This window comes from Pleurodeles waltl, chromosome 4_1 (genome assembly GCF_031143425.1).
Source record: "Pleurodeles waltl isolate 20211129_DDA chromosome 4_1, aPleWal1.hap1.20221129, whole genome shotgun sequence".
Lineage (NCBI taxonomy): Eukaryota > Metazoa > Chordata > Amphibia > Caudata > Salamandridae > Pleurodeles > Pleurodeles waltl.
The window spans coordinates 660522377-660539572 of NC_090442.1; the positions used below are offsets into that span (position 1 = coordinate 660522377).

At 47.7% G+C, this 17196-nt stretch overlaps 1 protein-coding gene across 1 annotated transcript in view; it reads right to left on the bottom strand.

The window, feature by feature from the left end:
- Positions 1-17196, bottom strand: part of GNS (glucosamine (N-acetyl)-6-sulfatase) — a 187851-nt gene that overhangs the window by 56676 nt on the left and 113979 nt on the right. The window lies entirely within an intron of this gene.

Sequence of the window (17196 nt, forward strand, 5' to 3'; positions counted from 1 at the left end):
AATGTTCTTCGCTGAATAATTATCAATATGGGATATTAACAATTTAGTCTTTCTTCACAATTTATGTATTTGCTGTTCTACCAAATTAGCACTTTCCATGATATATGACCAGTGTTCAACGTCAAAACTACAATAAAATTTTGGATCGGTCTTTTATTTTTTATCCCCACAATCTTTTGTATGTATCTTTTTAGGAATCAAACAGTAAAAGTAGAAGATGACGGTTATTACATTCAATCCTATCCAGCAACTTTTTAAATATCCTGGGTTCTCGATCACATACCCCAACCTAAGCTAGGTCCAATGTAATCAAGTTTAGTGTAATAGTACCAAAAAAGCAACAACTGCAAAAACTATCTCCCCTGCTTCGGTCTCCAATCTATGACCGAGCTTTCCAAAATGTAGGTGTGCGATTATAATATCTCCATATTTCGGTCTCTGTTGCCCTGCAGTATCCTGTTCTGAGGGTGACCAATCTGCTAATCAAAAAGATGCAGTGCTCTGAGCTTCTTCCCCTGCAGTCCTTTTCCACGTAAGAAAGTAATGGCTCAGTGTGCCTAGAAAGCGATCTTTGTCATAAATCAGGTGAACTGAAAGTATTTGCGTCCAGATTTGACATCAGCCGTCCATCCTTGGGTGCAACAGGTTGTTACAACGTCTTGCTATTAATATCTATGCCACTACTAACAATTACAAAATGAATATCTGGGTCTTAGACCCGGGATTGTTTCCGATATTTTGTATATTGCAGGAAATGATTTTCACAAATAGCAATTTATTTGAACTTTTTTGTAAAATCTTTTTTTAGTGTTAGCACTTCATTGGGGGACACTGATGTTAATTGGTCGTTAATAACACAGAAAGATTTGCAATGGACCAGTCAGATGGTTCGCCGTCATGCTGTTGGTGAGCTAACACCAGGATATGTTTCAGTCATTGGGACATAGGTCTCTACTTAGTGAATTAAAAGACATATGCCTGCACTCAAAGGATCATAGGGGATTTTATTAATTGAGTCTTAAACCCAATTTTCCCAAACAAAATGGTAGGGATGCGTATCTGATTACAAAGGGACAGAACCTGCAAGCCTGCATTCTGCTAAGTACACACATTTACTTTAGGACTGCTTCATTTTTTGGGCATTCAGGCAGCTCAGACATTCCATTTTAGAGCAAAATGAAGGCAGCTACCCTGACTGAAAAATTAGCATGCAGACAGATGAGCCCAACAAGAAAAGTTGGCGGAAGGCTTTGCAGCTTTTGACGATCACTGCACGAAGGCACCGAACACGAACTACACTGACCATGATTCCCAAACACCGACATAATTTGAAAGTAGCAGTGGCAATTTTTGACGTTCAGTAGGCTACAAGATATGACATTAAACCTTTTCTCTGTATTTTCAGAAATAATCAGATGTTCCATTTCACAAGAGTCAGAAATGGAGAGACAAACAGCAAGTATCTTGTTGGCTACATAAATATGCATGGACTTCAAAGCACTATAATTCACAAGTGCAACTAGTCTGATTTATATCGCAGGAAATCCCTATAATGAGTTGAGATCTATGCCCAGCAGAACTGACGAGTCAGAGTGGTACTCTCCAGTGTCTTAGTTTTCTCTCTTAACCTATTCCTCTTTCCCTGGGTCGACTGCTCACATATTGGAAACAAGGTAGTTTTGGTAGGGAATCCACACAACTATGGAAGCATACAACTATCCTGGTAGATCAGGACTACAGGTCAGTGTTGTCTGGCAGTAAACTTGTAGGATAAGGCCCATAAGTCTCAGACAACTGCTTAGACTCAAAAATGTTGTTTGTTATGTCCAGATTAAACCTATGTACTGTTTTACCACTGAATTTCTGCAGAGACGTTTCGGTGGACTGAATGGATTCCAAAAGAAAGTTGGAAGCAATATGGACTAATTAACATGGAAGTCTAAAACCACTTTTGGTAGGAAACCTGGATGCACATGCATGATTACTTTTCTTTTAAGGTAGAATAGCACTTGGATCTTGCCATCTCTTCATGCAGATGTGATCACAACCATAAAAGCATACAGTGAGACATGTTGATGGGAAGCCTTACAAACTGGATCAAATGGAGAACCCATTAGTTTCAAGAGGACACATTAAATCTGCAGGGGCGAGAGAGTCTCTTGATTGAAAGAAAATAAATTTTTAATCCCTATTAGAATCCATGAACTACCAGGAGTTTGGAGCAAAGAGGTTTGTGGAGGACACTGTCTATAAGTCATCATGTATGCACAAGGTAGCTTTATGGAGGGAAACTGCACCCTTGACTTGGCCTAATAGAGCTGATAAGGGAAGATGGTACTGTCCTACGTCTCCCGGGGGATCGTCTTGGAGCGGGGTAGCGCCGACCCTGCTACAGCACACTCCACCATTACCCATCCTATCATTCCCTGCCAGTCACTTCACTTCTTTTTATATGGCTCATATCAACTGGATCTTGAGCTTAGCATTGGCCTTTTTATTTTATTTTTTCTTGAGAAAATGTTTTTTTTTTTTTTTACTGTATTTTTTATTTTAAAGTAGACAACCAATAAGGCATTAACATACAGTGCAGGACTTTAGATGTCACATGCATTATCCCAATGGATACATGTCAATGGCAGCCATAGAGATGCAAAGACGTCGCAAGTTACTCGTATTAGTGGCAGGAAAGTACATGTGGTGTCAAAAACAAGGGAAAATAGACCAAGTCTGTGAGCAACAACTTCAATACAGAGTCACTACAAAATTGCCCCATAGAGTCGTCAAATAACTAGTAGGCAAACCGCAACAAAACATCACTCCTCTGCCTTCGAGCATTCTTCTATGGACGAATCTCCATTGTCATTTTACTTCTCAAGCAATTGGGCCCAGAGCAGTATTTTGTCAGCCGCTTTTTCATCCGAATGTGATAGCCACATGCACTGTTCTTTCGCCACCGCCCATTCCAAAAGGTCACATAACCATTGGGAGCAGGAGGCTGGCCTGGCTTGTAGTGGGTACCAGAGGTACGTACGCCTTGTGCCAGGTCCAGTTATACCTTATTAGTGTAGAAGAGGTGTTTCTAGCAGCTTAGACTGATAGAAGGTAGCTATGGCAAAGCAGCTTAGGCTGAACTAGGAGACATGCAAAGCTCCTACTATACCACTTATATCATATGCACAATATCATAAGAAAACACAATTCACAGAGTTACTAACAATAAAGGTACTTTATTTTTATGACAATATGTCAAAAATATCTCAGTGAGTACCCTCAGTAAGAAGGTAAGTACTATACACAAGTTATATGTACACAAACCAAAATTAGGTAAGTAAGAGCAAGAAAAGTAATGCAAACAGTGTAAAATTACAATAGGTTGCAATAGGAGCACATAGGTATAGGGGCAACACAAACCGTATACTCCAAAAGTGGAATGCGAACCACGAATGGACCCCAGACCTATGTGAGCTTGTAGAGGGTCGCTGGGACTGTAAGAAAACAGTGAGGGTTAGAAAAATACCCCACCCAAGACCCTGAAAAGTAGGGGTAAAGTACATCTACTACCCCAGAGAGCACAGAAGTCGTGATAGGGGGATTCTGCAGGAAGAACACACACCAGCAGTGCACTGACAACGGATTTCCGGACCTGAGTACCTGTAAGACAAGGGGACCAAGTCCAATAGTCGCGACAGAGTCGAGAGGGGGCAGGAGCCCAGGAAATGCCAGCTGAAGGTGCAAGGAAGCTGCCACCGGTTGGAAGAAGCTTGGAGTTCTGCAAGGAAGAAGAGGACTAGGAACTTCTCCTTTGGAAGACGGATGTCCCACGTCGCGATGAAGCTTGCAGAGGTGTTCCCACGCAGAAAGACCGCAAACAAGCCTTGCTAGCTTCAAAGGTCGCGGTAGAGGTTTTTGGGTGCTGCAGGGGCCCAGGAGGGACCAGGATGTCGCCACTTGGAGGAGACAGAGTCTGCAACTCAGAGAGCCATCACAGAAGCAGGCAGCACCCGCAGAAGTACCCCAACAGGCACTTGGAAGTAAAGTGAACCGGAGTCCATGCGAAGTCACAAAAGGGAGTCCCACGACGCCGGAGGACAACTCAGAAGGTTGTACACTGCAGGACGGAGTGCTGGGGACCCAGGCTTGGCTGTGCACGAGGGAAATCCTGGAAGAGTGCACAGGAGCCGGAGCAGCTGCAAATCACGAGGTACACAGCTTTGTAGTCTAGCGTGGGGAGGCAAGGACTCACCTCCACCAAACTTGGACTGAAGAGTCTCTGGACTGTGGGAGTCACTTGGACAGAGTTGCTGTGTTCCAGGGACCACGTTCGTCAGGATGAGAAGGGACCCAGAGGACCAGTGATGCAGTCATTTGGTGCCTGCGTTAGCAGGGGGAAGATTCCGTCGACCCACGGGAAATTTCTTCAGAGCTTCTGGTGCAGGGTGAAGGCAGGCTACCCCCAGAGCATGCACCACCTGGAAACAGTCGAGAAAGCTGGCAGGATTAGGCGCTACAATGTTGCTGGTAGTCATCTCGCTACTTTGTTGCGGTTTTGCAGGCGTCCTGGAGCAGTCAGCGGTTGATCCTTTGGTAGAAGGTGAAAAGGGAGATGCAGAGGAACTCTGGTGAGCTCTTGCATTTGTTATCTGAAGAATTCCCCAAAGCAGAGACCCTAAATAGCCAGAAAAGGAGGTTTGGCTACCAAGGAAGGAGGATTGGCTACCAAGAGAGGTAAGAGCCTATCAGAAGGAGCCTCTGACGTCACCTGCTGGCACAGGCCACTCAGAGTAGTCCAGTGTGCCCCCAACACCTCTGTTTCCAAGATGGCAGAGGTCTGGGACACACTGGAGGAGCTCTGGCACCTCCCCTGGGAAGTACTGGTCAGGGGAGTGGTCACTCCCCTTTCATTTGTCCAGTTTTGCACCAGAGTAGGGCTGGGGGATCCCTGAACCGGTGTAGACTGGCTTACACAGAGATGGGCACCGTGTGTGCCCATCAAAGCATTTCCAGAGGCTGGGGGAGGCTACTCCTCCCCGGCCCTTCACACCTATTTCCAAAGGGAGAGGGTGTAAAACCCTCTCTCAGAGGAAATCCTTTGTTCTGCCTTCCTGGGCCAGGGCTGCCTGGACCCGAGGAGGGCAGAAACCTGTCTGAGGGGTTGGCAGCAGCAGCAGCTGCAGTGGAGACCCCGGAAAGGCAGTTTGGCAGTACCCGGGTTCTGTGCTAGAGACCCGGGAGATCATGGAATTGTCACCCCAATACCAGAATGGTATTGGGGTGACAATTCCATGATCTTAGACATGTTACATGGCCATGTTCAGAGTTACCATTGTGACGCTATACATAGGTAGTGACCTATGTATAGTGTATGTGTGTAATGGTGTCCCCGCACTCACAAGGTCCGGGGAATTTGCCCTGAACGATGTGGGGGCACCTTGGCTAGTACCAGGGTGCCCACACACTAAGTAAGTTTGCACCCAACCTTCACCAGGTGAAGGTTAGACATATAGGTGACTTATAAGTTACTTAAGTGCAGTGGTAAATGGCTGTGAAATAATGTGGACGTTATTTCACGCAGGCTGAAGTGGCAGGCCTGTGTAAGAATTGTCAGAGCTCCCTATGGGTGGCAAAAGAAATGCTGCAGCCCATAGGGATCTCCTGGAACCCCAATACCCTGGGTACCTCAGTACTATATACAAGGGAATTATATGGGTGAACCAGTATGCCAATGTGAATTGGTAAATTTAGTCACTAGCCTGTTAGTGACAAATTTGGAAAGCAGAGAGAGCATAACCACTGAGGTTCTGGTTAGCAGAGCCTCAGTGAGATAGGCATCACACAGGGAACACATACAGGGCGCATACTTATGGGCACTGGGGCCCTGCCTGGCAGGGTCCCAGTGACACATAGACTAAAACAACATATATACAGTGAAATATGGGGGTAACATGCCAGGCAAGATGGTACTTTCCTACATTGGGTCATCTGCGAAACGCAACCCCCCCATCCATTGAATAGCCACCTGGCGTTTTGCTAGGAGAACAGCCAACTGAGCAAGTTTGTATGGGATTTTTCGTCCCGTAGGCCTGCCCACTATTCCCAGTAAATAGGGAATCAAAAGTTAAGGGTATCACTACTACAGTGGCTTCCTGAAGTCACGGTGATACTTGTCCCCAGATAGATTGGACCCCAGCACAGTCCCAAGCTACATGTAAAAATGTGGCTCTGGTTCCCCACATTGCATGCTTTTGGTCCCCTTAGAGGAATCCATTTTGTTCAGTTTGTAAGGTGTCATATATGTGTGGAGTAAAAATGAAAATGAAACAGTTTGACTTTATTATTACAGGACACTCTGAACAATTACGGAACAAATCAGCAACCTTGTAGTCCGATCTGTAACCGGAGCACCCAGTGTGTGTTACCAGGCTTTGAGCACTGTAAAGGTGCATTTACAAGTCAACTCTAAGGGCCTTATAAAACTGTGTGATTAAGCGTTGTTTTCCACGCAATTAACCCGTTAAGGAACTCCTTCACCACATTTTGCAATTAAGTGTAATGTAGAAACTGACCAGGCCCACCCCGAATGTGTCCTGTGCTTCTTGAAAAGTGATAAGGATCTCGCCGGGGTATAAATCTCCTGCTACCTGGCATCCCCCTGTCCTCCAGTGCTCCACTGACATGTCTGTATCGATGGCCTGAAAGGCCTAAAAACCCCATAATCATAGTTCCCTAGTCAAGGGTGCTCTACAGACCATTTTCCATACCACCTCCTCCCATATTGCAGCTGTAGTCTTAACTAGGTATGGTAGAGGATGCTCTGACCTGCCCCCTTCTCTCCCCGCATCAGCAACTGAAGCAAGGTGTCGCCTCCCACCTGAATTGCTAGCAGCCTCTTGTCTTAATTGTCTGATTTCTCCAGCCACCTTGTGGCATGCTGGAGATGTGCTGCATAATAATAAAATTGTATATCCAGGACTGCTAGTCCTACATCCTTCAGGTCTCTCTTAAGGACTGCTACTCTGCTACGTTTTCCCACCAATATGAGGGAACCCAGCAGGCTGTCCAGCCTTCAAAAAAACATGGCCTCAAGAGGAAAAGGTGAGTTTTGGACAAGAAACAGGCACCGCGGAAGGAAGACCATCTTCGCTATGGCCGCCCTACCCATCATGGAAAGTGGGAGCTTACTCCAAAATGCAATGGACCCCTCAAGACCCTTCCGGATCCTGTCCACGTTCCTGATCTTATGGTCTTTCTCAGTGTGCGTGACTCGGATCCCCAAGTATCAAACCCCTCCAGTTTCCCAACGGAGCCCTACAGACGTTAGTTGATTTTGTGACCGCTCCTCACCCCACATCCCCGCAAAGGGAACAACAATGATTTGCGAACATTGACTTTAAGCCCAGACACCTCGAGGAATGCATCAAGTAATTGCATCAGTCGGGGGACTGCTTCGCTCAGGGATCTAATGTAAACCAGCAAGTCATTCATGTACAATGACACAACATGAGTGGAGCCGCCTACTCTGATTCCCCAGGGATCCAGCTCTCCCCGAAATATCAGGGGGTTCAATCACAGGCGCAAAAAGGAGGGACAAATGGGGGCACCCCTGATGGGTTCCCCTCCTGACCTTTCCAGGTTCCGAAAGTTCTCCGCCCACTCTGACACGGATAGAGGGCTCAGAATACAGAAGTTGTATCCATGCTCAGAATTTGGGTCCAAATGCCTCACAACACAGTCATTAAGTAACCTCACTCCACAGTATCGAAAACTTTTTCAAGATCTAAGGAGTCCTGCGCCATCTCCTCATCGCTACCCATGGTGTCATGTAATACGTGTGCAAGTCTGGGCAGATTGTGAGTGGTACTGCCTGCAGGCATAAAACCACATTGATCCTCATGAACCGGTTCCCGGAATCCAATCTGCAAACTAGACACCAAAAGTTTACACAATATCTTGAGATCAGAATTAAGCATGGTAGGGGGCTGGTATAAGGAAGGGTCCGCAGGGTTTTAGCATGAGGTTCACAATCCCCTCACGTAGAGTTTCTGGTTAAGAGACCTCTCTCCCTAGCCTTGAGAAGGACCTCCAACAATTTTCCCTTGAGTAGTGTAGAGTAAGTCTGAAAAAACTCTATGGGGAATCAGTCCTCTCCAGGGGCCTTGGGCCTATTAAGGGAGCTTAAGGTTATCCCCAGCTCCTACAATGTAATTTCCTTTCCCACATCCTGTATGTGTACCTTCCTCAACTGGGGCAACCCGACCCTCGCCAGGAACCTGTCCCTCTCCCCCCTCTGTGCCTGCGCGGTATAACGTTTTGGGCCCATATTTATACTTTTTAAGTGCCACATTTGCACCGCTTTTTGATGGAAAAACAGCAACTGTATTTTGTAAGTTTGCACCGTTTTTGCATCAAAAAGCGGCGCAAATGTGGCGCTAAAAAAGTATAAATATGGGCTTTAAAGTGTTCCAGGAAGACATCTAATATGTCTTGTCGTTTGGTCTGTATCTCCGCACGGATATTACGTATGTACAAAATGGGCGGTATCTCCGTTTCGCGTCTAAGAATCCAAGGCAATAACTTACTTGATTTGTCATCCTCCCTATGCAGGAACTGGTGATATGATTTGAGGCCAGTCCTATCCAGGGTATCCCAGATCTGGTGCATTTCTCTACGGAAAGCCAACATTGCTGCATGCATATCAGTCAATGACACCTTTTGTTTCTGGAGGTCGGCCAACCTCCCTTCTTGCACCTTGAGGTCTGTCACCAACCGTTGTCGCACTCCACAGACTGTACCTATACATTCTCTCCTCAGCACAGCCTTAAGTGCCTCCCACTCAATTGCTCTAGTGTCCATGGTTCCCCAGTTCTCATCGATATAATTTTGCAAGGACGCCACCAGGGATTCCCGGCAAACAACGTCCGTTAGGAGATCAGCAGGCAATTGCCAACTCCTGGTACCTCGAGGCATATCCCCACCATAAAAGTGTAACCAAAACAGGACCATGATCTGAAAGAAATCGCCCCAGGTGGTGTACCACCGCCAGTCTTGTGTGATCCACGCTCCCCTGCCAACAATTGGTCCAGATGGAAGTAGGTATTATGTGTCCATAAATGGCAGGTGTATTTGCGACACCCCAGATGAAAAGCCTGCCAGCCATCTAGCAGTCCAAGATTATTCACTGCTTCCTGAAGTGTCCCCACCAGTATAGATTTAGTGCCCTTCCAGGGCATTGCTGGTCTATCTCCCCATCCAAAAAGTAATTGAATTCTCCCGCCCAGATTATGGGTAAACCTATGCCATCCTCCAACAGAGTGAATTTTACTATAAAAATATTGATTGTCAACACTAGGTGTATAAAAATTCAATATAAGGATTTCTCGCACATCCAATGTGCCCTGTAATAAAAGATGGTGTCCATCCCAGTCTGCTTCGCTGCAGGTGTGTCTGAAGGGGGCTCCAAGGGCCTCCCATATAACCACCCCCTGGCATATGAGGAGTAAAAGAAGGAAAATAGTTGAACCCTCCACTTCTCACAAAGTTTCTGTCTTTCAACTCCCATAAGGTGTGTTTCCTGAAGGCAAGCTATTTGCACATTATGACGCTTGAGGAATGAGTGGACTCTGTAGCGCTTGGAGTATTCCCTCAGCCCTCTGACATTCCATGTCAAAATATGCAACTGCTTAGCCATGTGGGTAGAATGGTGCAATCTATAATCTCTCCCCAATGCCCTCCCGGGAATTCTCCCACATCGTAGGCCACCCAAAAAGAGAACCATTGTTCTGTCCAAAGCTCTGCACTGCAATACCGAACAAGAAACCCCAAACCATGGGGTTACAACTTAGATAAACAGTTCCAACTCCTCCCACCTCAGATTAGCAGCATTTCAACAACTCACCATACTCCAGATCCAATATTCTTCCCGCTGTCAAGACCCACAGCCAAATCCCTGCAACCTCAACCGTTTCCTACCACTATATGTGGAGCGGCATCCCAGATTCCCCATATAGACTATAAAGCCATCCTAAGTAAAAATTAGTTTTAATACTTCCATCCCAAACTTAGTAACACCCCCCCACTCCCCTCCCCGAGGAGAGGAGTCCACTCTGTTAACAAACATTTACAATGCAATAGGTCTTGCATTTGCAAGAGTTAGAGCTATTGATGTTGTAAATGCATAATTGGACTTTTCATGCCACATAAATTGGTCAATCCTGCCTCATAATTTGATCCTTTCCTGCCACATAATTCCAGAGGCCCTGCGTATAACTAAAGCCCTTCCATTTACCTCCTATCTATGGTTGGCAAGGCCACATGCAGCGTGTACACACATTCATGGTACAGATTTTTGATGATTCGGTTTGAGAAGCAGCTGCCAGTCACACCACTAGGTAAGCAAGAAACCAATCTGTAGGAGGGCTGCATTTCTCAAATTGAAGTATAGTCTTAACTCGTCATCAAAACTGCATTAACTTCAAAGTCATACCACAATTAGGAAGCACCTTCAGTTGTTAAAATGTTTACTTTTCGTTCAAAAATCCAACATCTCACCCCAGTAACCTTTTGGAATTAGAAATGCGTGCATAGTGTAGAGAGCCACCCGGGCTCTTCTCACGTTTGTAACTAGTTCTGCATGGCCTGATGCCACGCAGAACCGAGGTTATATAATAAAGTTGGGGCTGCAGTTACGCAGTCCCCCATGACACTGCATCTGTGTGTGTGCACGCGTTTCCTTTCGTAGCGTGATACAAGGTATGGCCCGAGCCATTACAATGGCGACGAGCGGGATCCTAGTACTCCCGCGTTGCGGTTAAACTGCCATTCAACAGAAGAAGAAGAAACTCACTGGCACTGCACTCGCCCGCTGGGCGAGAGATCAAGGAACGGCGCTCAGCCGTGTATGGAGAGGAGGCGTGCCGTGTGAAGAAGGAGGCCAGAAAGGCAAGGATACCCGGGTCAGAAGAGTGACCAAAGAGGCTGATGAATCTGGGGAAGCCACGGTTCAAGGTTCTCCTGTTTTCGAGGAAGATGAAGATGAAGACATCTTTATGATCTCGTTTACTGGGGGAAGACAGCAGAAGAAGCGACCACCACCGATGAGCAACGTACAGATCAATGGCAAGTCTGCGACTGTGCTTATAGATACAGGAGCGTCGGTGAATGTGATGGATGAGACTCTATTCAAGCAGTTGACTCCGAAGCCATCCCTTGTCCCGACCACCACTAAAATATACAACTATGGGGGCCGTGAGCCGCTTCCTCTAAAAGGTATAGTGGAAGTGGCAGTGTCCAGCGGGCAGGTGTCAACACAGGAGAGGTTCTATGTGGTAACTGGAGACCGAGGCACTCTGTTGGGGTGTCACACAGCGGAAGAGCTGGAACTAGTTTTTTTGTGCGAGTCAGATATATGACTCACACGCTGAACGCCTGGTTAATGAGTTTCCGAAGCTCTTTGAAGGTTTGGGGAGACTTAAAGGTAAAAGTGTCAAGCTACACATAGATAACAGCGTGATGCCCGTCGCCCTACAACATCGACGTGTTCCATTCCATTTGCGACCAGCTGTGGAGAAGGAGCTACAACTCCTTGAAGACTTAGTGGTGATTGAGAAGGTGGAAGGGCCTACTCCGTGGGTGTCGCCATTGGTGATAGCACCAAAGCCCAAGCAGCCGGGCGCTATCTGTCTCTGTGTCGATATGCGCCTTCCCAACAAGGCCATTAAAAGAGATAGGCATATAACTCCTACGATGGATGACATCATAGCGGATCTGAATGGAGCGCAGTGGTTTTCAAAATTGGACCTAAATGCTGGATATCATCAGCTGAAGCTGGAGCCCGACAGTAGAAACATCACCACCTTTTCAACGCATGTAGGGCTTCGGCGATACAAAAGACTGAGTTTTGGGGTGTCTTCGGCCCTGAAGTGTTTCAAAAACATGATTAGGGAGACGCTGTCAGGACTACAAGGGGTGATCAATCTAAGTGAGGACATCCTCATTTACTCCAAAACCAGAGAAGAACATCATCAACATCTCAGGGCGACATTACAGCGATTGTCAGAAGCAGGACTAACACTCTACAAGAAGAAATGCGCGTTCTATCAGACGTCGGTGGATTTTTTTGGATATGTCTTTCCTAAAGATGGTCTACAGGTGGACCCTCGTAAAGCTGATGCCATTCGTCAAGCACCGATTCCGAAAAACCCAACAGAAGTGAGAAGCTTCCTGGGCATGGCCACCTATTGTGGGAGGTTCATTCCGCAACTTGCAACCATGGCGGAACCTCTCCGTCAGCTTACCAAGGTTGGGCATCCTTGGGAGTGGAGCCCAATGGCAGACAGAGCGTTTACTGACATTAAGACAGCGCTGCTAGATAAGTCAACAATGGCTTATTTAAACCCTCACAGACGTACGGAGGTGGTGGAGGATGCAAGTCCAGTAGGTCTTGGCGCTGTTCTTCTTCAGGAGCAGAACCCGCTGGAGTGGGTTCCGGTAGCATATGCCAGCAGGGCATTGTCTTCGGTTGAAACACGGTATGCCCAGATAGAACGAGAAGCTTTGCCAATTCGGTGGGTGTGTAAACATTTTCACCTGTATCTGTATGGCCAAGAATTCAAGGTGGTGACTGATCACAAGCCTCTAGTTGCACTATTTGCAGGGTGCCCTCGCTTGGCGCCCCCACGAATAGAGCGGTGGGCCGTCCTGATGCAACCTTATCATTTTACCGTCTTATACCGACCAGGAGTGAACAACCCGGCGGATTACTTGTCTCGTCACCCATCCCCAACCACTACAGATGACTCTCAAGAGAAAGACGAAGAGAGCACTGAGGTGTTTGTTAACATGGTGGTGCAATCGGCATGTCCCAATGCTCTGGCTGTACGAGACATTATTGACGCCACCAAAGTGGACCCAGTCTTGAACCAGGTCAAAGAGGCACTGGGTTATCGGAAGTGGAAGTTTTTCCTGGAAAAGACTAAAGTGGCCAATCAAGAGTGCAAATTGGCGATGCAAAGAATGTGGAGGGTGCGAGATGAGTTGTCCACGGATAGTCAGGGGCAGGAGAACGCACAAATCGGAAAGCCACTGAACGACAGCGAGGTCGATACCGGGGTTTTCAAGAAGGAGACATGGTGGTAGTGAAGAACCGCCGGCCAGGTGGAAAGTTCCAAACTCCATTTGAGCCTGAGCCATGGCAGGTTATAAGTGTGCGGGGTCCAATGATAACAGCCGCACGAGGCAGGCAGAAGGTAACCAGAAACGTATCACACTTCCGGAGGGCAGGGGTGTCCGTCACGTCTGAAGAAGGAGAGATCGATGACTCGATGGTTGTTCCCCCAGAGGAGGAAGTACAGAGTGAGGGGACTCAGGCGTCAGTGTCCAGTGCTCTACAACCCCTGGGTGAAAACGCTGGCCAGGGAGAAGTACTTTCTAGAGGTGGAAGCTATCATTTACGCCCAAACCCAGTGCCGAGCAGCCAGCTCAGAGATTTTGTCTGTACCATGGGTCTCTAAGAAGCCACGCTGTGCTATCACTTCATACTCATCGGAGAGATGTTATCTCCAGGACTTTATATCCTTTTGTTTGGTTCTGTTGGTAGTACATTTTGTTGGTTTTCTAGTATATCTCTTTTTCTTTCCTCTTCTGTGTGAAGTAAAACATGGGAGGGATGTAGAGAGCCACCCGGGCTCTTCTCACGTTTGTAACTAGTTCTGCGTGGCCTGACACCACGCAGAACCAAGGTTATATAATAAAGTTGGGGCTGCAGTTACGCAGTCCCCCATGACACTGCATCTGTGTGTGTGCACGCGTTTCCTTTCGTAGCGTGATACAAGGTGTGGCCCGAGCCATTACACATAGCAGTTGTCTGAGAAGAAAGCCACAGGTTCAGAAACGAAGCAAAGACATTCAGGCACTAGATAAAGACAGAGAAGCATAAATGCTGTGAGCTGCACAATGCGGCACTTGTCTCAATGAGGTGAAGCGGGTGACTGCTGACAGGAATGATGTGGTCTGTCACGCGGCCTCTCCACATGAGAGGAGGCAGTGGGACAGAAAGGTCGGTGTGCCGGTAAGCGTCCCGCTGGAAACCTCTTACTAACAGTTTATTACAATGATCCGAGGACCCATTCACAAAACTACCAAAAATTAAAAAGGTAGACAGGACGGAGAAAGAGGAGCGCTGCAGATCAATGCACCTTTCTCCGTGACACAAAGGGCTCAAGTAGCAAGGTTTCCACAGTAAATGAAAACATGATTAAGGAAGGACAGGAGAGGTCGAGTGGGGTAGCCTTTAAACAACAGTAAATCCTTTCTTAGCTCCTAAAACCTGAGGCAGGAGTTTACCTACAGCACACCGAAGATGGAAATCCCCAGGCCCTCCCTGCCCCCACTGCAGCAAAACCATCTTAGAGGATGAGAAGGACGGTTGCACCTGCACCCCATCCCCCGGCTCGGCTGCCTGCTGCATTTTGGTCACAATGCATCTGTAGCTAAAGAGACGGCAGAGACGTGGAATGTAACAGTCTCCTGTCGTTCTCAGTGTAGGCACACGTGCAGCTTGGCCTGCCATCCACCTTGCTTAAAAGAGGTGACTCTGTGGGAGAGAGGGAGTGATCGACAGGCTGCCGGTAGTAACGCAGTGTTAATTAAATTATAAGAACTTTGCTTCAAGCACGGTGTCCATGAAACGTGTGCAACGTAACTGGTGCTCATGCAAACCTGTTCAAACTGCCATGGCACGCGAAGGGGAGAGACAAAAGAAACAAGCATTTGCAATGCAACGGGTCTCACATTTCTCCGAGTTAGAGCTATTAGCAGTTGAAAATGCCCAACCGGACTTTCCTTGCCACATTAGATGGAAAAAAAAGAGCGCGATTGTGCTGCTACAGTTCACTCGTAGTGAAACCTATTGGTAAAAGTGCAATTATCTACGCAACCGGCAAAAGTACTATTAACTATGTAACAGGGTCGATGTCATGCAAAGCGCTCGACTTCTGCCAAGCGACATCGCGCTGCAAACAAAGATAAAAAGTAGTCCACAAACCGGATGGAAAACAGCGAGCCTCGCATGTTTTCAGTACTTGGTCGCTGAGCTCGAGGAGGGCTAACCACCAGAAAAGGCATGACGTATGCATGCCTTCCACTAATGAAAGCAAGCAGATTTTAACAGGCAAGCCCACGAACCAATGAAAGACACTGATGTGACATGGATGGGGCTCCGAGCCCTTTTCTAACTATTAAAGTGTCTCTCAAGCAAAACGCATGCGCAAGCGCATGCGACGCAGGCTCGACCCTAAAAAGGAGTGCGTACACACTAATGTTTTTGGCAGATCGTGCAATAAGACATGTAACAGGGTCAGTCTGCAAGGTGTAACGAAACAGCCTTAAGGCAGGACAAAGATTTTCGAAAAGCAGGCCCAGGAACGAATGAAAGTGATGGACATGAGATGGGCGTGGCTAAAGCCCACAGACTAGATTACAACAGGTCAAAAAGCAGCGATTGAGCGCTGCTATGCTTGACCTAAAAAGGGGGGGAAATAAATGATTGTTAGATAAGTCAACTTCTCATTATAATGTCTAGAGCAACACATCAAATAATAGATACATCTTGCATTCGTTTTGTCTCAGGGGATCTGTTGGCCCCTGTCACTCCATTTCATAGCACGGCAGAGCCCAATGCCATGGTGCCATCCTCCTGAATAAGCACTCTATGGGGGACCGCTCACCCCTGACAATGGCTTCCATTCTGGCCCTCCAGGAGGCTCCACCAACCCCACTGGCTCCCTGCGGCACAGACCTCCAGTCTCCTGTACCTCCCGTGGACACCATGTGCCAGATCTCCAGCCACCACCAGGCGTCATCTGGGGGATCAAAGAAGTGAGAGCTGCCCCCAGAGATCACTCTCAGTCAGGAAATATATAGCAACATGTAGCAGATGTCCATAGAACAAAGCTTAGCCCTGACTTCTGGGAACATTTTCCTGGCTCCCTGTACTTTATTGATGTAGTCAGGGTACATATTGATCTTATGTTTCTCATAACAGGCATTGTCAATTTCCCTGGCCGCCCAGAGGGTGCAGTCCTTGTTCTTATAGTTCAGAATGCAGACTGTTATGGCTATCGGCAGCATTGCAGGGCGAGGTGGGGCCACTGAGGCCAGATAGGTTCTTTCAATGATGAACAGAGGGGACAAAACACTTGGTCTCAGGGTGTTTTGAATCCATTGTTCTATGAATTGTTCTCTAGCGCCCCTTTCTGCCCATTCCAGGATGCCCAAGAGTCTCACATTGTTTTGGTACAATCGTTCTTCTGCATCCTCTACACGCACCTCCAAGGCCCTTACGCATGGTAGCCACCTCTGTCTGAAGCTCACCTATAGAATCCTCAGCCACTCGCACCTTATCAGACACTTTATGGAAATCCGTGCACAGCAGTTTATCCTTAAGAGCCATGGTTTAGCTTTTGTTCTCCAGTTCTAGTTCCCTGGATGGCTGCCAGCAGAACCGCCCTCGAGGGCTCTTCGGCGGGAATCTCTGGATCATGGTCGTTCCCCCTTGCTGGCGGTCTGGCAGGTATGCGGCTGAGAAACAGCTGCCGGGGTCGTGTAGTGCTCCATAGTATTCTCCTGTAGGGCTCAGGTTGCCTGCTCCTCCCCGCTGAAGACAGCGAGTCAGCAACACTCTGTGCCCGAACCCCTGAATTGTCAGCGGGGGGTGATGCCACGCTAGCCAATGCGTCCCTTCCACAAAGCAGGCAAGTCAGCAGAGTGGCGCCGCAGGAGGAAAAACAAATTAAGGGCGGCGGGGAGGTGGGGGAAGCACCAGTGCCTCTTGCTGTCAGGGTGAGCAAGTAAAAACCCTCTCTGTGGATGTGTCTGTAACCAGGCTCTCCTCCGCTTACACACGTGAGCAGGATACTAAAGAGTACAGGGGTAGGGGGCTACGGATTGAGAAGGCTGAGGGCTCAACACAGTCAGCCCAGTGTAGTAAACATGCAGAGGGGGCAGGCAATATGGTACCTCAATGGGCAGTGAGCCCCCCAATAAGGCCAGTAAAAGTTAAGAAGTCCCCCCACCTGTAGGTACCACAGTGTCCGGGGACACTCATCTGCACGATCCTGCCTGAAGCATTGAGGCCAGGGGGCGCCCGATGGCGCAACCCAGCTGCTAAAACCAGTGCAGTCGCCGCTCCTCCACCTGAAGATA